Source organism: Pseudophryne corroboree, chromosome 5 (assembly GCF_028390025.1).
Source record: "Pseudophryne corroboree isolate aPseCor3 chromosome 5, aPseCor3.hap2, whole genome shotgun sequence".
NCBI lineage: Eukaryota > Metazoa > Chordata > Amphibia > Anura > Myobatrachidae > Pseudophryne > Pseudophryne corroboree.
The window spans coordinates 246333542-246361022 of record NC_086448.1 but is presented as its reverse complement, the minus strand read 5'-3'; the positions used below and the strand labels follow the sequence as shown (position 1 = coordinate 246361022).

The 27481-nt window shown below is 42.7% G+C and overlaps 1 long non-coding RNA gene across 1 annotated transcript in view; it reads right to left on the bottom strand.

The window, feature by feature from the left end:
* LOC134928965 (uncharacterized) overlaps positions 1 to 27245 on the bottom strand; it is a 102501-nt gene extending 75256 nt beyond the window's left edge. The window contains exon 1 of the long non-coding RNA XR_010178168.1: positions 27160 to 27245. This is a non-coding gene — a long non-coding RNA (uncharacterized LOC134928965). The remainder of the gene's footprint in view (positions 1 to 27159) is intronic.
* Positions 27246 to 27481: the final 236 nt, after the last annotated feature.

Here is a 27481-nt window from a genome sequence, read left to right as displayed (position 1 = left end):
GGCGCCATCTCCTCTATTTCATTTCATATATATATAAATGCATGCATATATACATACACATATATATACACAACTGCATGTGCATAACCACATACACCATTGGAATAAATAAATCCCCATATTCCAAGTACCACCAGTGAGACAACATAGACTGCAATACTTACTGGTGTGGTTACTTAGACACACAATCACGGAGCAACTCAGACAACATAGGAAATCACTGTGAAAGTAATACAAACAATTCATACATCCTCCTATGACCAAAACTGTATAGGTCTACTAACGGCTCCTTCATATATAGTTCAGTACTCACCCACAGTGTGAGAAATGCTGACACCCTCTACAGCCACATCTTTAACTAGCAAACAGACCGGACTTATATACCCCTACCCCGGAAGTGCCGGGACGGACCACAGCAAATTCCCCTCCACCTTTTTCCACTTAGGTGTGAATATCCCACATGTGCACATTTCCCCACAGCCAAACATACTTGCGGTGCAACCATAGAGACCATCCGAGCTGCTTAACACAGCTCGGTGCGGTCAAATACCTGATCGCGCCGTGTGTGGAACGCAACTCGTATTCCATCTATAGACATAATCCGCTCCGCTATTCAGGAGCTTTATGCTGCCAATTAAGTGCAAAAAAAGTTCCCTCATCTGGCACACCACAGTAGACCAAATAATGGAAGGAAAACCCATTGTGATCCAATACCTAGGGGGATAAAATCTCTGGATAATACTGAGTAGTCACGGGATTAGTGTAAAATCTAAAGGATGCACACTAATCCCGTCTATGTCTATGTTGTCTCACTGGTGGTACTTGGAATATGGGGATTTATTTATTCCAATGGTGTATGTGGTTATGCACATGCAGTTGTGTATATATATGTGTATGTATATATGCATGCATTTATATATATATGTATATATGTTTTATCCAATTCATTTTTACAGAATCCCGTTAGAAGTAAGCCTGACTAAACCATACAGCACATTTATTGTCTGAACATGACATATTGATTTTCTGAGTAAGTGGATGTTGTCACTAACACTCCCTCTACAACAGCTGTTGCACATTTCTGAGATATCTATACCTCACATTGGTGTTAATTGATTAGTATCTGGAGCTGGTGTGCACACTTGGCAAGCATTGATAGAGGCGTGGCAATGTACTTGAACCACATTGGGTGTTAAGAGATCTCTGCATTTAAATGCTGTCGGAGTGTGGTAGTCCATATATGTGTTTTGTGTTTTGTGTGTTTATTCCTTTAAGTGAGTTATTTTATTTTATTTTTCTTTGTTCTTTTGTAGTAATCAATATATGATGCTTTCAAAATATTGTATGTAAATCGAAGCCTGTCTTGAGAAAGATCCCTGAATGAGGATCGAAACGTCGACCTAATGAGCCGAATATAGACTGAAATAAAGCTGTTGTGAACAAATTGAAGTTGCTGACTGTTTGAACTCGACGAGTGCACCTCCACACTGTTGGACTCTTGTTTAAATATTGTGGGTCTACCCGGTCAGGGAGATCTCCACTAGGGAGCACCTCACTGTTGTTTATTTCTTTGATGCGAGTGCAGGAACATACATGTTATATATATATATATATATATATATATATATATAATTCATTTGTGCAACACTGTAACAACCGGAGTGTGATATAAAAATACTTCTACGTATTTTTTACTCATTTGTGCGACACTGTAACCGCAGTGTGTGATATAAAAAATAATATATATATATTTTGATTTAAATTAATATTTTGTGCTGTGTCATCCCAGTATACATCCAGGGACTGCAGCTGCTCCATCCATCTAGGGGTGTTCTGTCAGTCCACCGAAAATAAAAGACAACTTATTGTCCTATTTTCATAACTCTTATCACCACATTGTAATTAATTTTAAATATTACTAAAAATAATATAAATTAGATACATTTAAATTAAATGAATATAAATAAACTCTCCACACTCATATAGTGAACTTTCTCCATATCGAAGATATCTTTGAGGAACTGAAGAAATTGATTCTAAATAAGTAAAATTAAATAAAGTTTAAATAAATTAAAATTAAAATAAATTAAATAAATTAAATCTAAAATATTGTCTTTTTTATTCTTCTTTGCCTGAATCATCTTTTTGTGAACCGAAATTTTGAGCCTTGCCTAATGCGTCTTTTTTTAAATACATTCTTGTTTTTTTATATATTGTCCTCCAAGTATAGACATCCAAGAGCTGCTGCTGCTCCATCCAGCTACTTCTGTGCAACCTTTTGGCCAAAACTGGATAAAAACAATATTGTGAGCTGTGAGGTGTTCATAATAGTCTGGAAATGAGTGGAAATTAATGTTATTGAAGTTAATAATACTGTAGGAACAAAAACACCCCCAAATTCTGTTATTTTAGCTGGTTTGATGATTTTTTTGAAAACATCCAGATCCAAAACCAGCAAAGGAGGTTTTGGCAAAACCAATCCAGATCCAAAACACGAAGGAGATTCAGATCCAAAACCCGAAAAATGGCCCGATGCACACCCCAAATTGTTTTGTAAATGCTCAGAATGCAGTTTGTGTTTCTGCATTAAACAAATAATTTTTTACTGTATCTACATTACATCAATGCTTCTTTGTCAAAAGACGCTACATATGTCCTACATGAAACCAAAGAAACCTTAGTGTCTCAAATACCAGACTAAAGCTTACAGGTTAAAGAAGCAGTAAAGGAACTAAGCAACAAATTATGATGAACTGCATTGTAATATATTACAGTTGGCAGAGCATTTGGCAGTGCAAGATGTGTCATCGAAAAAAATCAAAACATATGCAAAGAATGTTGGCAAAGAACTCAGAAACTGACTTCATTTATTTAGAGAACTCTTGCTGAAATTACCATAGAAACATTATAACAGGAGACATAAAGCTCTTAAACAAAATTAAGAACGTTAACATGCAGAAATGAAAAATTAAACCTTTGCATGATCAGGGCTTCACATAACAAAATGCATCACAAAATGTCAGTCTTCTATAGAATACACGTTCATTATCAAAGCAAGAACATTGGATCGGTATTGGTTTTGCCAAAAACGCCATTGCGGGTTTCGGTTTTGGATCTAGATTTTAAAAAAAAATCATAACAGAATTTGTGGGTGTTTTTGTTCCTACAGTATTATTAACCTCAATAACATTCATTCCCACTCATTTCCAGTCTATTTTGAAGACCTCACAGCTCACATTATTGTTTTCATCCAGTGTAGGCCAAAAGGTTGCACCGAGGTAGCTGGATGACTAAGATAAGTGACAGAAGTGGGCGGCACATCTAGGAGTGGCACTGAGTGGCAGACAGGATATCAGTTTTATAAACTATGCCATAAAAATGCTCCAAAGAGCACATAATGCAAAGAAAAGAGGTGCAAGATGGACTTGTCCTTTTGTTGTATATTAAACAAGACATGAAAAGTTTAACAAACCAATCATTTCAGGGACTGTCAGTTGTGGCTGAAATTATTGCTTTGTTTGGACCCCCACAAAACAAACTGGCAATGGGGCAGTGCACAAACTGGCTTTAGTACTTTAAATAGTCACAATGTCATCATGAGTATCCGATTCCTCACCCCCAACAGTGTGTACATCCTATTCTTCACAGACTATTAATTCGTCCCCACTGGAATCCACCATCACAGGTCCCTCTCTACTTTTTGGAGGTAATTGCTGGTAAAGGTATTCCTCATGGAATTTGTAATTCAGTTTGATGAACATCACCTTTTCCACATTTTGGGGAAGTAACCTCATTTGCTGATCGCTGACAAGGTTCCCGGGTGCACTCAGAACTCTAAGTACACACTGGAGGCTGGGCTATTTAAGTAAAACAAAGCCAGTTTGTGCAAAGGCCCCCAAATTGCCTCTTTTTCCTGCCAGTATTGAAATGAACTGCCTAACATCCCTATTTGGATGCTATCACTTAAAAAATCATCAACCATTCTTTCATTGGAGAAAGCATCATATGCAGTGACAGTAGACATGTCAGTAAATGTAGGCAGCTCCTTCAGTCCAGACCAGATGTCAAAACTTGTTCCTGACTGATATGCATCACTGCCAACGGGTCTTTTTGGAAAATTTTGTTTTTTCATTGCAGCTGCAGTTGCTGGAGAAAATAAAGGAGGAGGAGATATTGCCATGTCACGTTTCACTTGAGCTGACAATTTTCTTACCAACAGCTCTTTGCATCTTTCCAGATTTGTGCCAGTTGGAGAGAATGACAAAACATATGACTTAAACCTAGGATCAAGTACGGTCGCCAAAATATAGTGATCTGATTTCAAGAGCTTGACGACCCTTAAATCTTGGCAAATCGAATAAAGGGCTTGATCTACAAGTCCAACATACTTAGCAGAAAATCGCTCAGTTTCAGCTCCTCCGTCACTTTCTCCAGCTGCTTTTGCAAAAGCTTGATGAGGGGAAGACCTAACTCAAGCTGGCAGTGTCTGAACTAACTTCACATGTGGCAACTTCGAAGGGTTGTAGAACCTTGCACTACACAGAAATTATTATCCACTGTGCTTGACTCAGGTGCATTCCCACTCCTTTTCCTATGTAATAGGTGAATGTGTAGGCTTGAATGGCCTTTTGTTGCTCCTCCATCCGCTGAAGCATATAAAGGGTAGAATTCCACCTCGTTACTACCTCTTGCTTCAGATGATGGGAGGGCAAATTCAAGAGTGTTTGCTGGCACTCCAGTCTTCGACATGCAGTTGCTGAATGTCAAAAAAGTGTGCAGAAATTATTTGGGCCATCGACAGAATCTTCTGCACGCCCCTGTCATTTTAAAAAAAAAATCTGCACCACCAAATTAATTGTGTGAGCAAAACATGGGACATGTTGGAATTTGTCCAGATGTAATGCTTTCACAATATTGGTGGCATTGTCAGATATAACAAATCCCGAGGAGAGTCCAATTGGGGTAACCCATTGTGCAATGATTTTCTTGAGTTTTTCTAAGAGTTTCTCAGTGGTGTGCCACTTACTAAAACCAGTGATAAATAGCGTAGCCTGCCTCTGAATGAGTTGGCATTTGTGAGATGCTGCTGGTGTTGCTGCTGTTGGTGCAGCGGAAGGCAATACATCTACCCAGTGGTAGTCCACATATCTGTGGTTAAGTGGACAGTGGGTACAACAGCATTTCTGAGGACACTAATAACACTTTTTTTATGTCCTTGTACAGGCTGGGAATTGCTTGTCTAGTGAAGACGAGATTTGCTTGTCTAGATGGGATTTGGTACCAGGGACACAGTACTTCAATCAACTGTCTAAATCCCACTGCACTAATGGTGGACACTGGATGCACGTCTAACACCAGCATAGTTGTTATTGCTTCAGTAATCTGCTTTGCAAATGGGTGACTGCTGTCATACTTCATCTTCCTTGCAAAGGATTGGTGAACAGTCAATTGTTTTGTTAAACTACAAGTAGTCTTCCTGGTCCCCTTCTGGGATAAAGATCGACTCCCAGCAGCATCAGCAACAGGCATAGCACTCACGTATCCTCTGGAGGAAATCTGGATAGGAGTCACTCATGCCTATGAAATTGGATGCAGGACTACTTTCGATCCTGATTAAGGAGTTAATTGATGATGAGGGTGTTGGTGGTGGGGATTGCAGTCGCTTGGATCCAACAGAGAAAAGAGAGCTAGGTGTCACTGGACTGATTACGTTTTTAGCTGAAGTTTCTGAATGTGTCAACAACTTGTGATGTACAGTATGCGATGCAAGTGGCGTAACAAGGAGGAGGTTCCTTGGTGGTTACGGTCCCTACTTCTACTTACAGATGGAGCCACGCTAGTCGTGGCTCCATCTGTGACTAGGCGTGCATGCCTGGGTATGCCTGGATGCTGTGGTAATCTCCGTCTGGATGGGTGCGAGCGCACCCGGATGGAGACGTGCCCCACTCACTTGAATGGAAAGCGTCTGTCTGGATGGGCATGTGCACCCAGACAGATATGCTTACAATGGGAAATGACTCTGTGCACTCCTGGCATGACTAAGCAGACGGATCGCCTAGTCACGCCGGGAGTGCATGCCTGCGACTAGGAAGGCATAGATAAGGAAGGCTCCATCTGTACAACAGATTTACAAAGGCTACAGATGGCTAGACAGTTATTGTCTGTGTTTGTGAAGAAATAATTCCACACAAAAGAGGTGGGATTTTTCATACCATGGGCAACAACGGTCTCCACTGGTGCCTTATTTAAACAAACCACATCCCCATCATCAAAATCCTCATCGTCAACATTCTCATTAGTGCCAGCTACACCAATATCCTCCTATTCCTGGTGTACTTCTACAGTGACATCCTCAATCTCAATGTCAGCACGTTGACTGGCACTCTCAACACTTGCAGAGGGTGTGCAAATGGTGGAAGGAGCCTTCTCTTCCCATACAGTATTGGAAAGGTCAGACTTATACATCGCAACTGTGAACACATTTGGAGTCTCTTTGGGGATTGGTGATATTTCTGTACGCACAGTTGGTTCCTGTGCCTTAACAAGTTTCATTTTTCTAACTCTTCTACAGGGAGGAGGGCTTATATCTTCATTATGAGATGCAGAACCACCAGTCATAAACACAGGCCAAGGCCTTAGCCTTTCCTTGCCACTTCGTGTAGTGAATGGCATATTGCCAATTTTACGTTTTATCGTCAGCTAACTTTACTTTTTTTAATTTATCACTGTAAAATATTGCTTCTTTGATTTTACATGCCCTCTACGCCATTGGGCATCGTCCTTAGCAGGTGATGTTAACGGACTTTGCATTGTCAATGTCATGACTAGTGGCAGCAGCTTCAGCACTAGTAGTAGAAAGTGGTTTCTGATCTTTCAATTGTTTGTCCTCCATTTTTATCAACACGAAGTGGGGTACAGCAACAGTGTCGCACAAATGGGTCAGAAATATTTATTATTATTTTTTTATATCACACACCAGTGGTTACAGTGTCGCACAAATCAGTCAGAAATATATATTTTTACACACAGCAGTTTAGCTTCATCAACAGTGTCACACAAATGAGTCAAAAATATGTGTTATTATTTATTATATCACACTCCAGCAGTTACAGTGTCGCACAAATGAGTCATAAATATATATTATTACACACTGCGGTTTAGCTTCACCAATAGCATCGCACAATACATGTATGAGTCAGAAATGGTAGTCGAACAGTTGAACATCACCAACAGTGTAGCACAATACATGTATAAGTACAAACTAATATACTGCAGGTCTGACCAGCAGTGTCACAGTACTTATGAAAATAAAATAAAAATTATGTAGTACACTGGGGTACAGCACAAACCAAAAAAAATTATATATTTTTTATAATTATAATTTTAGACTTTTTGTTTTTAGCTTTTATTATTTTAATTTTACACTAGGGCGGAGTTCCTGGATGGACAAACAGATCACCCCTTTTATATACCGCAGACAGAGCACCTCTTTTTTAGATACAGCAGACAGGGCACCCCTGGACTGATACGCCAGAATGAGCACCCCGCCTGGACTAATACAGCAGACTTAGCACCCCTTTCAGATACAGCAGACAGAGACCACCCCTTTCAAATACAGCAGACAAAGCACCCCTTTCAGATACAGCAGACTGAGCACATTGGATCCTGGCTCAGATCTCAATGGGGGTAATTCCAAGTTGATCGCAGCAGGATTTTTTTTAGCAATTGGGCAAAACCATGTGCACTGCAGGGGAGGCAGATATAACATGTGCAGAAAGTGTTAGATTTGGGTGGGTTATATTGTTTCTGTGCAGGGTAAATACTGGCTGCTTTATTTTTACACTGTGAATTAGATTGCAGATTGAACACACCCCACCCAAATCTCACTCTCTCTGCACATGTTATATCTGCCTCCCCTGCAGTGCACATGGTTTTGCCCAATTGCTAACAAAAATACTGCTGCGATCAACTTGGAATTACCCCCAATGTTCGTGTGGGTTTGGTACTCCAAGAATATATGTATGTATGTATGTATATGTATATGTATATATATATATATATATATATATATATATATATATATATAAAGGTGGGTTACCAAATTGTGCTAAGGGAAAGAGATAATGAAAGCAGCACCTCTACATAAATCTCCTGTTAGCCAAGATTCAAGAAGAACACCTACCAATCTAATCTGAGGGCGCTAAAAACTAGGGCCCTCATTCCGAGTTGTTCGCTCGCAAGGCGATTTTAGCAGTATTGCACACGCTAAGCCGCCGCCTACTGGGAGTGAATCTTAGCTTCTTAAAATTGCGAACGATGTATTCGCAATATTGCGATTACACACCTCGTAGCAGTTTCAGAGTAGCTTCAGACTTACTCGGCATCTGCGATCAGTTCAGTGCTTGTCGTTCCTGGTTTGACGTCACAAACACACCCAGCGTTCGCCCAGACACTCCTCCGTTTCTCCAGCCACTCCCGCGTTTTTTCCGGAAACGGTAGCGTTTTTATCCACACGTCCATAAAACGCTGTGTTTCCGCCCAGTAACACCCATTTCCTGTCAATCACACTACGATCGCCGGAGCGAAGAAAAAGCCGTGAGTAAAAATCCTATCTTCATAGCAAATTTACTTGGCGCAGTCGCAGTGCGGACATTGCGCATGCGCACTAAGCGGAAAATCGCTGCGATGCGATGAAATTTACCGAGCGAACAACTCGGAATGAGGGCCTATGTTTGTTCCCAATTAGAACCATCTGCTAAAGATTGACAATTAAAACACATACATCAATAAAATCTTACTTTTGTGTACATAAAATGTATTCACAAGAACATTATTAAAATAAACAGTGGTACATAAAGAACATCTGTGTACAGTATCACAGAAGAGTGTTTTGGATTTATCAAGTTTACATTCAGTTTAGCAAATTTCTTTGTTGTCGTGTATGTAAATTATGACACAGAAGTGAAACAGAATATAAACCCCCAAAATGGGTTCATATTCTGTTTCACTTCTGTGTCGTAATTTGAATCTTAGTCGCAGAACTGTGGATGAAAGTCAATCATGAAAAATCGAGACCACAGGCATATAGGACATCTAGCAACCACCAATCAGCTCCAAATGTGCCAGGAACTGCTCCAACAGTACAATGCCAGGCACAGCCAAACAGTATCGGAACGAACATTTTGGCGTGAACTGCATGGGTTACAAATTTTCAGGCTTATAGCCCGGCTGCGTCCCAGGTTAACAACCACCCAAATTAAACAGCGTATGACATGGGCCAAACAGCATTGTCACTGGACCACTGGACAGTGTAGATGCAACATATGGTCTGATGAATTCGGATTTTGCTTATATTCCAATGATGGCTGTTTCAGAGTCATGAAGAGGGCTGGGGAAGTGTTCCAACCACACTGCAACCAACAAAATGTGCAGTAAGCAGGTGGAAGTGTCATGTTTTGGTGTGTATTTTGAGTGCTTAAGCTGGACCCTTGGTCAAAAAGTCCAATCACATGAAAGTGGTAGACTATGTGACATGTTGGATCATGCAGTGTTTCCATTTGTCCAGTTTCCATCTCATGCATCCACTGTTTCTAGATGATAACTGTACTGTCCATCGCGCTAGGATTCTGCAGGATTGGTTTGCTGAGCACCAGACTGACGTGTCACATCTCACCTAGACTTCCAATTTGCCAGATCTCAATGTTATTGGGATAATTTGGGGGAAAAGAAACAGAAACATCCCCTGAATTTGGCTGCATTGAAAGACCTCTTGGTCATGGAATGGGCATGTGCAATGTGATATGAATGTGATTTAGAGTCATATTGAATGCATGCATCGGAAAATCCAAGCTGTCATTAAAGCCAGTGGTGATGTAACACCATATTAACGTCTAATGTGAGCATTCCCTATTATTTTGTCCGGTGTGTTTTACGTGTGCGTGGACAAATATCAGCCTGAGCTCACCTCTCATGCACTATCTGCACTCCTCAACTTGCCTTCCCATGCTCTGCTTCCAGACACTGGTGGCGTGTAGGTATAGAAAGGAATACCAAGGTATAATTCAGGCGCTTTGATATATTTTGCTTTGCTGAGCAGCTGCCACAATACATGGGTAGTCACTCTAACTAACACGCAAAAAGGTTGGCAGCGCTAAATCTATATTATCATATATATATCTATAATTTATAAATCTATAATATTATACATATAATCAATGTTACATTATATCGATATAAAATTAAAATTTTTTAATACACAATAAAAAATATACACAATTCATTAAAATATATATACTGTAGTAACCCAAGTGGCAATATGACCAACGAATATAGCTCGATATAATGGAAACAGTCTCAATTCCTATATGCACCCTTTTATCAAGTTTCCACATATAATTAGTGGCATGGAATTCCATCAGTGGTTACTATGTCCGAGAAGCAGGTTAAAATTTACCGGGTGTCCGCTAGAGGAAACGTCCCTGATATTGTACTTCTGTTTTCAGGCAGGGGTCCTCATGAAGCATGGTGGTAGGTCTCAGTTTGTTCCCTCAGCATCTGGTTGGAATCCACTTGTGTTTTTCATGAAGAGAAACGTGAAATCCAGGGCTGATTTGGGCACTAATTCAACAATTTGTAATCCAGATGTGTGGGTGGGTAGGTCACCTTATGCGTTTCTTCCAAAATGTAGCTTTATCACCATTCTCTTCTTGAGGACCCCTCCCTGAATACTGGAGTTCAATATCAGGGACGCTTCCTCTAGCAGACACCCAGTAAATATTAGAAACATTGGTATCCCCCAGCACACTGGATGACATCAGCGATGGGATTTGATAACTACATGGTGGTAGAAATTTCAGAGATCTCAGTTGTATACATTTGCAAAGGTATGGGAAGCCCCCAGGCCGCTTCAAGGCGTCTCTGAGTACTGGGGATACCTAACATTAAGTCTATGTTGGGGGCGCGAGTATATATAGGGATATCTCTAGGTAATCTTGCTCCCAATTAGTTGCATTTGTGTATGTGCCATCATCATGTGGCAATGTACCAAGCAAAAATATGCTGTTATTATTTTTGAGGATGAGTTTGGGGCGCGGTGCTTCCGGGACTGGTGGGGCTGGACTGCTTTGGGGTAGCACACTGTAAAATTTAATTTAGCACTTCATATATCACTTTCATACAAATTTCTACTAATATCACCTTTTTAATTACACTTTTTCATGTGTATCTTCTTTTATATACAGTATAGCCTCTGCTTCCTAATATTCACTTACACTTTAACCTCACACTGGTGTGCTGCCCTGGGGTGTCAGGCCCTTTCCGGTTTGTGGGATGTCACGCCCCGGACTTAGACTTAATGTTAGGTACCCCCAGTACTTGGAGACGCCTTGAAGCGGCCTGGGGGCTTCCCATACCTTTGCAAATGTATGCAACTGAGATCTCTGACATTTCTACCACCATGTAGTTATCAAATCCTGTTGCTGATGTCATCCAGTGTGCTGGGGGATACCAATGTTTCTTGTTTAGAATAACTCCTCCCTTTCATGCACCTATATGACATTACTGATTGGATAAGAGCAGTTACCAAACTGCATTTCCCATGTTTTTAAAATATTCACAGAATATTACAGATGGAGCCACGCTCATCTGAGGCGGCTCCATTGCAAACGGCCACTCCTGGTATGACTAGGCGATCCGTCTGCCTAGTCATGCCGGGAGTGCACAGAGACGCTCCCATTCAGAGCGTCTCTGTCCGGGTGCGTGGACAAAGATGCTCACCATTCAAGTGAATGGGGCGTGTCTCCATCACGGGCGCGTGCGCCCAGTCGGAGATGGAGACGCTGAGTCCTAAGCATGCCTAGGCGGGCGCACCTAGGCACAGACGGAGCCATGTCTAGCGTGGCTCCATCTGTACATGGCATTTGCTTGATACTACAGTACATGATGTAAAAAAGCGACACATTAGAAACAGCTAGAATCATCCTCCCTCATGTCAATCATCAATGAAAGATGGCTAGTTTACAAACTATAGTATATCAAGAGCATATTCCATAGTGCATAAAATAGCTTGCTGAATATTCAGGATTGGACTGGCCCACAGGGGTACAGAGAAAACCCCCAGTGGGCCCCACTGCCTGAGGGCCCTCCTCCTCCTTTAGGGATCAGGTTCCAGACTGTGCACTTTAATTATACATTATACATACTGTACGTTACAAAATACTGCACAGGACTATGGCGTATTTTCTACAGTGCTTTAATCTGGTAAATTATCTTGCATGGAATATACTTCAAATGGGGCCAGACCATACACTCTGTAATGGTTAGCCAAGCCTCTGGGTTGGCTGGCCTCAGCCCTATGGAGGCTGACCACATCCCTAAACATGGGATCCTACCACTGCATTCCCCCGGTGGGCCCTTCATGCCCCAGTCCGACACTGTGAGTATTTAAATTCAATGGATGAATCCTTTCCCCCTCTCAGATCACAACCTTATCACCTGCATGCTCTCCTCTGTTAATTCAAACCCTGTGTTGCGGAAGTTCTCCAATCTTCCTCAAACTCGCAGAAATATTAACACAATTAATCTTCAAGAACTTTCCACTTCACTCCAACAACTGCTTTCACCTATTTCTGCATTCACCTCTCCTGAGATGGCTGTATCACACCTTAATGAGACTCTAGAACTAGCCCTTGATGAAGTGGCTCCAGCTACCCATCACACTCCACGTAGGCCTAGATGTCAACCATGGCACTCCAAATTAACAAGACAACTACAAAAACTCACACGAAAACTTGAACGCCAGTGGCGTAAATCTCGTATTTCAAGTGACTTCCTCACATATAAGACAGTCTACCATTCTTATAAAAATGCCCTGGACACTGCCAAACAAACATATTTCCAAACTCTTATCTCTGCTCAAGCCTCTAACCCCAAACGACTCTTTAATACATTTAAATCACTTCTGAATCCTCCCGCACCTACCCCACCAGCCACTATCAAGGCACAGGATCTTGCTTCCTACTTCAAGGAGAAGATTGATAAGATCCGAGATGAAATGGTATGCTCTTCGGCAGCCAGTGACCTGCTCCGTTCTTTACCTGAACCCTCTGGCACTCTTTCTTCATTTGATCCCACAAATGAAGATGAAGTATCATCACTCTTCTCATCCTGCTTCTCTACTACCTCTCCTCTTGATCCTTTACCCTCACAAATAAGTAAAGCTCTGTCTCTGGTGCTCATCCCTACCTTAACTAACATCTGTAATCTCTCTCTCTCTACTGGTATTTTTCCTTCACTCTTCAAGCATGCAGTGATTACTCCCATTTTAAAAAAACAAAATTCTGACCCTAATGCTCTCTCAAACTACCGCCCCATCTCTCAGCTCCCTTGTCTCTCTAAGCTACTTGAGAGACTTGCCTACACTCGACTCACACACTTTCTTAACTCATACACTTTGTTGGACCCACTTCAGTCAGGCTTCCGTTCCCAACATTCCACAGAGACAGCACTGACTAAAGTGGTTAATGATTTGGTCACTACAAAGTCTAAAGGCCACTACTCACTACTTATTCTTCTAGATCTATCTGCTGCATTTGACACTGTAGACCACTCTCTTCTCATACAGACACTACAATCCCTAGGTCTTAAAGACACAGCCCTTTCTTGGTTCCTATCGTACCTATCTAATCGCTCCTTCAGTGTTCGCTTCTCTGAATCTACCTCCTCTTCGCTACCTCTTTCAGTTGGAGTACCGCAAGGCTCAGTCTTGGGTCCTCTGCTTTTCTCTATCTATACCTCATCTCTTGGTAAACTAATCAGCTCTTTTGGTTTTCAGTATCATCTGTACGCAGATGATACTCAAATCTACCTATCCTCCCCTGACTTGTCCCTATCTGTACTGGACCGTGTCACTGAATGCCTTTCTGCCATCTCATCCTGGATGACATCTCGCCACCTCAAACTTAATATTTCAAAGACAGAGTTAATTATATTTCCACCGGCCAATAGTAGGTACCAACCTGATATCTCTATCACTGTTGAAAACTCGACTATCTACCCTACCCCACAAGCTCGCTGCCTAGGTGTCATCCTTGACTCTGATCTGTCCTTTGTTCCCCACATTCAATCTGTCTCAAGATCATGTTACATGCATCTAAAAAACATATCCAAAATACGACCATACCTTACACAAGACACTGCTAAAACTCTAATCCACGCTCTCATTATCTCCCGCATTGATTATTGCAATAGTCTCCTAACTGGTCTTCCCAAAACGAGACTCTCACCACTACAATCCATTCTGAATGCAGCGGCGAGGCTTATCTTCCTCGCTAGACGTTCATCGTCTGCAGATCCACTCTGTCAGTCCCTCCATTGGTTACCTGTACTCTACCGCATTCAATATAAAATACTTTTACTCACACACAAGGCCATTAACCAAACTACACCAACGTACATCACTTCGCTTATCACAAAATATCTCCCAACCCGACCTCTTCGCTCTTCACAAGACCTGCGTCTCTCATCCACACTCATTACTCGCTCCCACTCACGACTGCAGGACTTTCATCGGGCTGCACCCACTCTGTGGAATGCCCTACCACGCACAATAAGACTCTCCTCTAGTCTCCAAACCTTCAAGCGTTCCCTCAAAACTCACCTCTTTAGGCAAGCGTATCAAATTCCTGAACCACCCACATAACTTTCATAAACCTTCCTATCAAATTACATCCACTCTGTACAGTCCACATATATCCTCACATGTCTTCTCATTCTATGCAATAGATAGCACCTTTCCTTGTGTACATATGCCTATTTCCCTATAGATTGTAAGCTTGCGAGCAGGGCCTTCCTACCTCTATGACTGTTATCACCCAGTTTGTTATTGTTATTTCAAATTGTAAAGCGCAACGGAATTTGCTGCGCTATATAAGAAACTGTTAATAAATAATAAATAAATAAATAAATAATGGATGGATGTCACATTTTGAGGCCACTCCAACCTCTATCATTTAGTAGTTCTTTTTCTGTATTACATTTTAGTACAGTATGATTTGGTTTATGTTGTTACATGTGATTTCCATTCTCGCTATATTTTCCATCTGTACTACTCCCCCACCACCACCACCATATAATGCTTTAAAAAAATCTAATAAAATTTCCTTAAAAAAATGTTTAAAAAAAAGACAATATTTCACAAACTTTATCCACTTACATTTGTTAATGAATTTTAGAGAGACCACAAGCTACTACACTGTGATGAAGTACACAATGTACAAGGCCAGCTTTGCTTTCATTAAGTGCAATCAGGAGCGGATCCAGGCACGGGCAAGCCGGGGCGGGAGCCAAGGCGCTGCGGCCTGAGGGCGCGTCCGCAGTCACCACGCAGGCGGTTGCCACCAACCCGCACCCCACATCCCGCACTCCAGCTGGAGCAGGTGCCGTGGGCTGTGTGGGCTCCCGTTGTAGCCGGCGCCATTGTCAGACGCTAGAGGTCCTAATTGACATCTAGTGTCTGTGCGGCGCTATGGGAGAGATGACATGATGTCTCTCCCATAGAGAGGAGCAGGCGGCCAGAGACGGACAGCAGTGGCAGCAGCTGTCGGGAAGCAGGAGTGGGGCTGGTGAGTATTGTTTTATTTTTTTATTTTATTTGTAAGTGGTGCTACTATGGGGCAAATCTACAGGGAACACAACTACAGGGGGCACAACTACAGGGGGCACAGTTACAGCGGACACAGCTACTGGGGGAACAGCTACAGGGGGCACAACTACTGGGGGCAAAGCTACAGGGGGCACAGCTACTGGGGGCAAAGCTACAGGGGGAACAACTACAGGGGGCACAACTACAGGGGGCATAACTACAGGGGGCATAACTGTGGCCACTCACCTTCCCTATGAAGCCACGCCCCTATTTTTGGGCATGCGCCTTCGGCATACACTAACCTTGGGGGACGGGCGCCTGAGGAAACTTTCGCCCTGGGAATTGCAAGGTCTAGTACCAGCAACCATAGCAGTTAATTGTCCAGATTTTTATGAAATATGTCCATGAACATTTTTGTCCTTGTCAGTGACTATTGTAACTGTTCTAAAACAAAATATAGTGTGTACTATTTCCTAATAACACTATAAAGTGACAAAAAGGATGCCATGTACTAATGTAATTTGTATCTGATGACTGCGCTGGGGCAATTCTCAACAGAGGCTACAGAAAAACAAACACCTAACAACTTTTCTGAAGAAATGCACACATTGTATTATATATATTTTTCTGGTGTGGATCATTAGGTCCTTAGTGAAAAGGCTGGCAGTGTCCAGGTTGACCCCAAAAGATCGACATGGACAAAAGGTCGACATGGTGAAAAGATTGTCACTGAAAAAGTCAACACGGAAAAAGGTTGACGTGAGTATTTTTTATGTTTTTTTGGTGTTGTTTACTTCATCCAACCACTGGGAACCCCAAATAGTGTACTGCATCCCCTTATATGGCTCGCATCGCTCCCCATGCTTTGGACAAGGTGCCTCGCTCCACTACCACTGCACAGGTTACTATTCCCAGTCGTAGTCCATGTGGATGGTAAAAATTAAAAAGTTTTAAAAATACAAAAAGTAAAAAAAAAAAAACCTTGTCGACCTTTTCACCTGTCGACCATTGTCAGGTCAACCTTTTGACCATGTCTACCATTAGTGGTCAACCTACTGACTTTCAACCTTTTTACTGTAAGCCTAAAGACCAGATACCATCTTTTCTATTATAAAAACAAAAAAATCAGTGAACATTTTGAAAACCAGGTCAGAATTTGTGGCTGGCTGCTTCTTCCATGCTTGCTGAGATGGTAATCAAATCAGTTGTCTGTAAGCAGATCATCTTACACTACAGTACCTTGATAGTGTGCAACAAATCACACTTAGCAGCAAGTCCTGTTAAGCAGAAGACTTGGCTATTTATGCCAACATTCCATCACAGAGGTGGCTATGTGATTGCTTCTTATTTATAAGTATCTGAAAAGAATGTTTGTGCTGAATAAATGCAGTATATTATTATAGGCTCCCAAACTCATTTTATTACCTCTGGATGTACACACGTCAGTAAGGCAGATTTTTGCATTTTTATTAGTAAAGTGACCCATTTGCTGCAGAAATCACCCTACTTTTGCTCTCCAGTGTGTTATAAACTCCTCTGCTAAATTAGTTGACCATTGGTAGAAAAATGTTAAATGCAATAACCAAAAGGCATATCAAAACTTTGTAGCTTAGTGGGGTTTGGGAATGGTGCCACATGCATACTCTTCTGTGGATTAAACATTCCCGACTAATTAAAAGATAAATTCAGTAACTCATGTTGTATCCAGTAACAATCTTTCTGAATACAATTGTTAAAGTGAATCCTGTTAATGTTCACAAAGTAAAAATAAATATATATTATCAAAGTTTATTGTTTATAGGATGAGTATTGATCAGAAAAGTGGATTGCCCTCAATGTGTTAATCAACAGTAAGGCAAAATATAGAACAAGATGCAATGCGAAGATTGGAGCACTACAGCAATGCTAATAAAAATGGTAAAGCAGGAAACAATGGAAAAATGGGGTTAGGAATGCCAGGTTTGGGGGTGGAGCTATATATATATATATATATATATATATATATATACACACATATATTCCAAAACCCCGGCACTCACACAATCCATTGCAGGATGATCTTGCGCCGGTGCCCTCCACAGGCCAGCTGGCCTAACATTTGTAGCTCAATAAGAGGCGGCACTCGGTGACTTTTCAAATATCAAAAATGTGTATTAGTGGATGTACCACCACTAATACACATTTTTGATATTTGAAAAGCCACCGAGTGCCGCCTCTTATTGAGATATATATATATATATATATATATATATATATATATATATATATACACACACATACAGCATTTCTGCTTGTTCCTGAATGAAATGGCATTATACTAAGATTGTAAATGCTAGTTTAAAACATGCACATGGCCCTTTTACTGCAGGTGTAAGCTCTCTAAATTCAACATTAGGTGAAGTAATTATGCTGAAAGCAGCCTGGTGGTGATGTCACAGGGGAAGGACAGATAGTGCTCAATGCTGCTACTGGATGCATGATTGCAGGGGTGTATTGGCAATAGGGCTCACCATGAAGATTCCTGGTAGGCCGACGTTTTTGTGGGGACTGTTTTGTATGTTGTCATGCGGCCCCACCCCCCACAGACAGGCAGCCCACCACACTCAGTACACTGCATTGTCCCCATTCATTCTGTTATTCCATATATTCAGTACAGCAGGTCTGCCATCCAATGATGCTGCCATGGCAACACAGTATGTCATACCTCTTGTGCTGCCCATGTCGGGCCACTTTTACCAAATTTTAATTCCAAATACGACCCTGGTCTTACACCCAGCTGCAGCAAAAGACACAAGGAAGGCCACAATTACATACAATCATGACATATAAGGAGGGATCCCGCACCCCTCAACAGAGCCCACCCCCATTAGGGCTGCTTTCATTAATTTCTTGGGCTGTTTTTCCCTCGTAATCTGCCCCTGCATGATTACATTGAATTATTTTACTGCCACCAAAATTGTACAGAGCCAGAAAACAATGTTCTAAAAAAAGTATTTCCAGGGTTACAATACTGGAAACACAGATATTATTTAAAAATAATGGAATCATTCTTTAGCATATATAATAGGTTTTCTAGCTCTTTAAAGATAATTATAACCATATCAAACTGAAAGTTCATTTCTTTTAGAAATGAGTCCAAGTAAATTTGATAAATATACCACAAACTATTCTTAGACCAAAGGAAGTATACTTCAAAAGAGTTTACAAACAGTTCAGCAGTTCACAGAATTGAAAAGGAAATTGATGAGGTTTATTCCTCAAGATCAGTACTTCGTTCATATGGTAGCAATATGGCAGTAAACAATTTGCACCTTTTGATAATTTAAAATTCAAAATGTACTTTTTACAATAAATTGTCTAGTAGCTTCCTAGAACTATATAGTACAACTTGTTACCTTACTATAGCTTACCTCTCAACATCATCCTCTCCAGGGGGACAGAATGCTCTGCTCCTGGACTTCCCTCTTAATGTATGCTTGCCAACACCTGTGCTGAAACACCTTTCTTATCCATTAACCCAGGCATTCCCAACCATGGTCCTCAAGGCACACTATGGGTGTGTACACACGGTGAGATCCTTGCTATGCCCGATTTTCACTTGCGATTTCCCTTGAACTCCCCGGAGCCCAGATAGCACAGATTTTGACTAACTTTTCTTGAGATATGGACTATGTGTGCTTACGATTTTGGCTTATGTGAGATTTTGGCTTATGTGAGATGTCATTGACATGTGAGATGAACTAGATAGTACACCGATCTAGCAAGGATTGACTTGCCTGCACAGTCCATCTTTTCTTGCGATGCCGACCTGGCGGGACCGCGCATCGGCATCGAATCGGGATCCGAAGGTGACTTTCACCTTGCGATCTGCACTAACTTTTCTTTTGATTTTGACTATATAGTCAAAATCAAAAGAAAATATCTCACCGTGTGTACACACCCTAACAGTGCAGGTTTTAGTGATACCCAGGCTGCAGCACGGATGGTTAAATCAACATAACCGAGCTACTAATTAATAGTGATGAGCGGGTTCGGTTTCTCGGAAACCGAACCCCCCCGAACTTCAGCCTTTTTACACGGGTCCGAGCCGTACTCGGATTCTCCCGTGTGGCTCGGGTAAACCGAGCGCGCCCGAACGTCATCATCCCGCTGTCGGATTCTCGCGAGATTCGGATTCTATATAAGCAGCCGCGCGTTGCCGCCATTTTCACACGTGCATTGAGATTGATAGGGAGAGGACGTGGCTGGCGTCCTCTCCGTTTATATAGTTATAGTAGCTAGTTGATCTGATTGCTACTGCTTAGCTTATTGTGGGGAAGATTGGGGAGCAGCTGTTAGGACTCAGGAGTAGTACAGTGCAGAGTTTTGCTAGTTTTTTTTTAATCCGTTCTCTGCCTGAAAAAAACGCTCCATACCATATCTGTGCTCAGCCTCAGTGTGCTGCATGATATATCTGACTGTGCTGAGTGCTCACACTGCTTAATTGTGGGGGAGACTGGGGAGCAGCTATAGCAGGAGTACAGTGCACAGTTTTGCTGACAGTGACCACCAGTATACGTTTGTCTGCCTGAAAAACACTCCTGTGGTGTCTTTTTTTCTTTATACTATAAGTATAAATGCAGTCTGCTGACAGTGTCCACCAGGTCCATTATACTGTATATAGCAGTACGGTAGGCCACTGCTGTACCTACCTCTGTGTCTTCAGTCACTCGTCGTCATACATAAAGTATACTATCCATCCATCTACATTGTATACCTGTGGTGTCTTTTTTTCTTTATACTATAAACGCAGTCTGCTGACAGTGTCCACCAGGTCCATTATACTGTATATAGCAGTACGGTAGGCCACTGCTGTACCTACCTCTGTATCTTCAGTCACTCGTCGTCATACATAAAGTATACTATCCATCCATCCACATTGTATACCTGTGGTGCCTTTTTTTCTTTATACTATAAACGCAGTCTGCTGACAGTGTCCACCAGGTCCATTATACTGTATATAGCAGTACGGTAGGCCACTGCTGTACCTACCTCTGTGTCTTCAGTCACTCGTCGTCATACATAAAGTATACTATCCATCCATCTACATTGTATACCTGTGGTGTCTTTTTTTCTTTATACTATAAACGCAGTCTGCTGACAGTGTCCACCAGGTCCATTATACTGTATATAGCAGTACGGTAGGCCAATATGGAGAACAAAAATGTGGAGGTTAAAAAAATAGGGAAAAATCAAGATCCACTTCCACCTCGTGCTGAAGCTGCTGCCACTAGTCATGGCCGAGATGATGAAATGCCATCAATGTCGTCTGCCAAGGCCGATGCCCAATGTCATAGTACAGAGCATGTAAAATCCAAAACACAAAAGATCAGTAAAAAAATGACCTAAAAATCAAAATTAAAAGCGTCTGAGGAGAAGCGTAAACTTGCCAATATGCCATTTACGACACGGAGTGGCAAGGAACGGCTGAGGCCCTGGCCTATGTTCATGGCTAGTGGTTCAGCTTCACATGAGGATGGAAGCACTCAGCCTCTCGCTAGAAAAATGAAAAGACTTAAGCTGGCAAAAGCACAGCAAAGAACTGTGCGTTCTTCGAAATCACAAATCCCCAAGGAGAGTCCAATTGTGTCGGTTGCGATGCCTGACCTTCCCAACACTGGACAGGAAGAGCTTGCGCCTTCCACCATTTGCACGCCCCCTGCAAGTGCTGGAAGGAGCACCCGCAGTCCAGTTCCTGATAGTCAAATTGAAGATGTCAGTGTTGAAGTACACCAGGATGAGGATATGGGTGTTGCTGGCGCTGGGGAGGAAATTGACAAGGAGGATTCTGATGGTGAGGTGGTTTGTTTAAGTCAGGCACCCGGGGAGACACCTGTTGTCCGTGGGAGCAATATGGCCATTGACATGCCTGGTCAAAATACAAAAAAAATCAGCTCTTCGGTGTGGAATTATTTCAACACAAATGCGGACAACAGGTGTCAAGCCGTGTGTTGCCTTTGTCAAGCTGTAATAAGTAGGGGTAAGGACGTTAACCACCTCGGAACATCCTCCCTTATACGTCACCTGCAGCCCATTCATCATAAGTCAGTGACAAGTTCAAAAACTTTGGGCGACAGCGGAAGCAGTCCACTGACCAGTAAATCCCTTCCTCTTGTAACCAAGCTCCTGCAAACCACACCACCAACTCCCTCAGTGTTAATTTCCTCCTTACCCAGGAAAGCCAATAGTCCTGCAGGCCATGTCACTGGCAAGTCTGACGAGTCCTCTCCTGCCTGGGATTCCTCCGATGCATCCTTGAGTGTAACGCCTACTGCTGCTGGCGCTGCTGTTGTTGCTGCTGGGTGTCGATCGGCATCCCAGAGGGGAAGTCGGAAGACCACTTGTACTACTTCCAGTAAGCAATTGACTGTCCAACAGTCCTTTGCGAGTAAGATGAAATATCACAGCAGTCATCCTGCTGCAAAGCGGATAACTGAGGCCTTGGCAGCCTGGGCGGTGAGAAACGTGGTTCCGGTATCCATCGTTACTTCAGAGCCAACTATAGACTTGATTGAGGTACTGTGTCCCCGGTACCAAATACCATCTAGGTTCCATTTCTCTAGGCAGGCGATACCGAAAATGTACACAGACCTCAGAAAAAGAGTCACCAGTGTCCTAAAAAATGCAGTTGTACCCAATGTCCACTTAACCACGGACATGTGGACAAGTGGAGCAGGGCAGACTCAGGACTACATGACTGTGACAGCCCACTGGGTAGATGTATTGCCTCCCGCTGCAAGAACAGCAGCGGCGGCACCAGTAGCAGCATCTCGCAATCGCCAACTCGTTCCTAGGCAGGCTACGCTTTGTATCACTGCTTTCCAGAATACGCACACAGCTGAAAACCTCTTACGGCAACTGAGGAAGATCATCGCAGAATGGCTTACCCCAATTGGACTCTCCTGGGGATTTGTGGCATCGGACAACGCCAGCAATATTGTGCGTGCATTACATCTGGGCAAATTCCAGCACGTCCCATGTTTTGCACATACCTTGAATTTGGTGGTGCAGAATTATTTAAAAAACGACAGGGGCGTGCAAGAGATGCTGTCGGTGGCCAGAAGAATTGCGGGCCACTTTCGGCGTACAGGCACCGCGTACAGAAGACTGGAGCACCACCAAAACCGCCTGAACCTGCCCTGCCATCATCTGAAGCAAGAGGTGGTAACGAGGTAAAATTCAACCCTCTATATGCTTCAGAGGATGGAGGAGCAGCAAAAGGCCATTCAAGCCTATACATCTGCCCACGATATAGGCAAAGGAGGTGGAATGCACCGGTCTCAAGCGCAGTGGAGAATGATTTCAATGTTGTGCAAGGTTCTGCAACCTTTTGAACTTGCCACACGTGAAGTCAGTTCAGACACTGCCAGCCTGAGTCAGGTCATTCCCCTCATCAGGCTTTTGCAGAAGAAGCTGGAGACATTGAAGGAGGAGCTAAAACAGAGCGATTCCGCTAGGCATGTGGGACTTGTGGATGGAGCCCTTCATTCGCTTAACCAGGATTCACGGGTGGTCAATCTGTTGAAATCAGAGCACTACATTTTGGCCACCGTGCTCGATCCTAGATTTAAAACCTACGTTGTATCTCTCTTTCCGGCAGACACAAGTCTGCAGGGGTTCAAAGACCTGATGGTGAGAAAATTGTCAAGTCAAGCGGAACGTGACCCGTCAACAGCTCCTCCTTCACATTCTCCCGCAGCTGGGGGTGCGAGGAAAAGGCTAAGAATTCCGAGCCCACCCACTGGCGGTGATGCAGGGCAGTCTGGAGCGAGTGCTGACATCTGGTCCGGACTGTGAGACCTGCCAACGATTACTGACATGTCGTCTACTGTCACTGCATATGATTCTCTCACCATTGAAAGAATGGTGGAGGATTATATGAGTGACCGCATCCAAGTAGGCACGTCACACAGTCCGTACGTATACTGGCAGGAAAAAGAGGCAATTTGGAGGCCCTTGCAGAAACTGGCTTTATTCTACCTAAGTTGCCCTCCCTCCAGTGTGTACTCCGAAAGAGTGTTTAGTGCCGCCGCTCACCTTGTCAGCAATCGGCGTACGAGGTTACTTCCAGAAAATGTGGAGAAGATGATGTTCATTAAAATGAATTATAATCAATTCCTCCGTGGAGACATTCACCAGCAGCAATTGCCTCCAGAAAGTACACGGGGACCTGAGATGGTGGATTCCAGTGGGGACGAATTAATAATCTGTGAGGAGGGGGATGTACACAGTGAAAGGGGTGATGAATCGGACGATGATGATGAGGTGGACATCTTGCCTCTGTAGAGCCAGTTTGTGCAAGGAGAGATTGATTGCTTCTTATTTGGTGGGGGCCCAAACCAACCAGTCATTTCAGTCACAGTCGTGTGGCAGACCCTGTCGCTGAAATGATGGGTTCGTTAAAGTTTGCATGTCCTGTTTATACAACATAAGGGTGGGTGGGAGGGCCCAAGGACAATTCCATCTTGCACCTCTTTTTTATTTCATTTTTCTTTGCGTCATGTGCTGTTTGGGGAGTATTTTTTTGAAGGGCCATCCTGCGTGACACTGCAGTGCCACTCCTAGATGGGCCAGGTGTTTGTGTCGGCCACTTGGGTCGCTTATCTTAGTCACACAGCTACCTCATTGCGCCTCTTTTTTTCTTTGCGTCATGTGCTGTTTGGGGAGTATTTTTTTGAAGGGCGATCCTGCGTGACACTGCAGTGCCACTCCTAGATGGGTCAGGTGTTTGTGTCGGCCACTTGGGTCGCTTATCTTAGTCACACAGCTACCTCATGGCGCCTCTTTTTTTTTGCGTCATGTGCTGTTTGGGGAGTATTTTTTTGAAGGGCCATCCTGCGTGACACTGCAGTGCCACTCATAGATGGGCCAGGTGTTTGTGTCGGCCACTTGGGTCGCTTATCTTAGTCACACAGCTACCTCATTGCGCCTCTTTTTTTCTTTGCGTCATGTGCTGTTTGGGGAGTATTTTTTTGATGGGCCATCCTGTCTGACACTGCAGTGCCACTCCTAGATGGGCCAGGTGTTTGTGTCGGCCACTTGGGTCGCTTATCTTAGTCACACAGCTACCTCATTGCGCCTCTTTTTTTCTTTGCGTCATGTGCTGTTTGGGGAGTATTTTTTTGAAGGGCCATCCTGCGTGACACTGCAGTGCCACTCCTAGATGGGCCAGGTGTTTGTGTCGGCCACTTGGGTCGCTTATCTTAGTCACACAGCTACCTCATTGCACCTCTTTTTTTCTTTGCGTCATGTGCTGTTTGGGGAGTATTTTTTTGAAGGGCCATCCTGTCTGACACTGCAGTGCCACTCCTAGATGGGCCAGGTGTTTGTGTCGGCCACTTGGGCCGCTTAGCTTAGTCACACAGCTACCTCGGTGCAAATTTTAGGACTAAAAATAATATTGTGAGGTGTGAGGTGTTCAGAATAGACTGAAAATGAGTGGAAATTATGGTTATTGAGGTTAATAATACTATGGGATCAAAATTACCCCCAAATTCTATGATTTAAGCTGTTTTTTAGGGTTTTTTGAAAAAAACACCCGAATCCAAAACACACCCGAATCCGACAAAAAATTTTTGGTGAGGTTTTGCCAAAACGCGGTCGAACCCAAAACACGGCCGCGGAACCGAACCCAAAACCAAAACACAAAACCCGAAAAATTTCCGGTGCACATCACTACTAATTAAGTCACCTGTGCTGTGGACTGTTAGTGTGCCTCGAGGACCGTGGTTGGGAATGCCTGCATTAACCTGTTCAAAACAGGTGATGGCAATCACAAATTAAGAGAAAAGTCCAGAAGCAGAGCATTTTGTCCCTCCTTGAGATGGTCATGTTGGGAGGTATGCCATAGCAGACCCTCCATCATAGCCCCATCCATCATGTACAAAATGCTCTGATTCTGGTCTTTCCTCTTTATGATTGCCATCACCTGTGTTGAACCACCTTTGTCATCAATGAACTAGTTCAGCACAGGTGCCTGCATTTATAAAATAAAAGGGGTGTCCTGGATTCCAGCAGAGCATTTTGTGCCTGGTGGAAAGAGTCATGTTGGATGGTCTGCCGTAATCCTTTAGGGCAGAGTTTACCAAACTCCACCATTACAGTCCGAGTTTCAAGGAAATCCATGTTTTGAGTCCAGGTGGTTTAATCAAATTAACCGAAGCACTGATTAAATCACATATGCTTAAGCATGGATATCCATAAAACCTGGACTGCAATGGCAGAGTTTGGGTAACTTTGCTTTAGGGCAGAGGTTCCCAAACGTGGTCCTCAAGGCACAACAACAGTCCAGGATTTAGGTATATCCATGGCTCAGGACAGATGGTTAAATCAAATTGACTGAGGTGCTAAGTAAATCACCTGTGGCCAAGCATGGATACATTTAAAACCTGGACCGTTGGGGTGCCTTGAGGACCGCGTTTGGGAACCTCTGCTTTAAGGACATGGAGGGGAATCAAGAACAACAGACAACAATACTGATCAGTCTCATCCATGTTTTCCTGATAACTGATATAAATTCACTTCTAAAGAGGTGAAAGTGGAGAGCAAGTACTTATTTTGCATTGCTAGAGTAATTTTTTGTGTAACAGGAAATATTTGAAGTGACTGTGTCTAGTGGGAAGTGGTTAAATATTTGTAAAGTCTACTCACACACCTAGAGGAGACAAGGTGATGCCATCATCAAGTTCCAGAGCATCTGAAAGTGCATTTATTTCTGCCAAGAGAACGTATGTGGCATATACGAGGACTGCTATAACTCTATGTTTTTTTAAATGTATTCTAGAAATGACAATATTTAATATGTGCAATAATGAAGGTCAAACAAAAGGCTCAATGTTATCTATAGGTCCCATACTGCTTCAAATTAGTAAACTTTTAATTCTAGATCTGGTGCAAATATATATAATCTCTGTATATTTTGGGTCCCTAGCGCTATATCTAGGTGCAGGATGTGGCACCCCAAAACAACAGCATAAGCCAGAAAGCCCAGGGCAGCATACCAGTGAAAAAACTATAGTGTTAATAAAGTAGTATTTAGGAAGCCGAAGCTGGTGCAATCAGTGGAAACCTGTTTGGATAAATAGTTGATAGAGTTTGTTAAATGATTCAGAGCCTTTTGCTGCCTGAAGACACCAGTAAGACCCTTTTCAGACATGCTTCAAAATCCATGTTTATGCACGTGAACGCGCATCAACCCGGGATTGTCCAACCTAGAATGGTTCATGTATAGAGCAGAGATGTGCGGTGAGGTAAATGGCTCAGGAGGTGCTGGCTAGTGCCAGAGCCAGATTTCTACACAGTATATGAGCCAAAAGGTTCATGTGGGCATTATACACAGGTGCAGCAGTATACAGTGCTGGAAATTAGGTGAGTTTTGATTACAGATGGGCAGTCTATAGCACTGCCTCACTAGCTATAGACTTTTTACTTCAGAATTTTGACTATAAAAATTATTAGAATAATACAAAAAAGATACATACCTCCCAACATGACCCTCTCCAGGAGGGATACAATGCTCTGCTCCTGGACTTAATTTTTAACTGCAGTCACCTGTGCTGAAACAGCTTTCTCATCCATTAACCTATTCAACCCAGGTGCCAGCAAATCATAAATTAAGAGAAAAGTCCAGGAACAGAGCATTTGGTCCATCCTGGAGAGGGTCATGTTGGGAGGTATGAAGATATTACTAACATAATCTTTTTATTTTTCATATACTTTATACAGTCAAAACTCTGGCTTATACATTAGTATGACATGAAAGGCTCTGTCTCACCTGCCTCATCTCACCACACTTCACTGGTA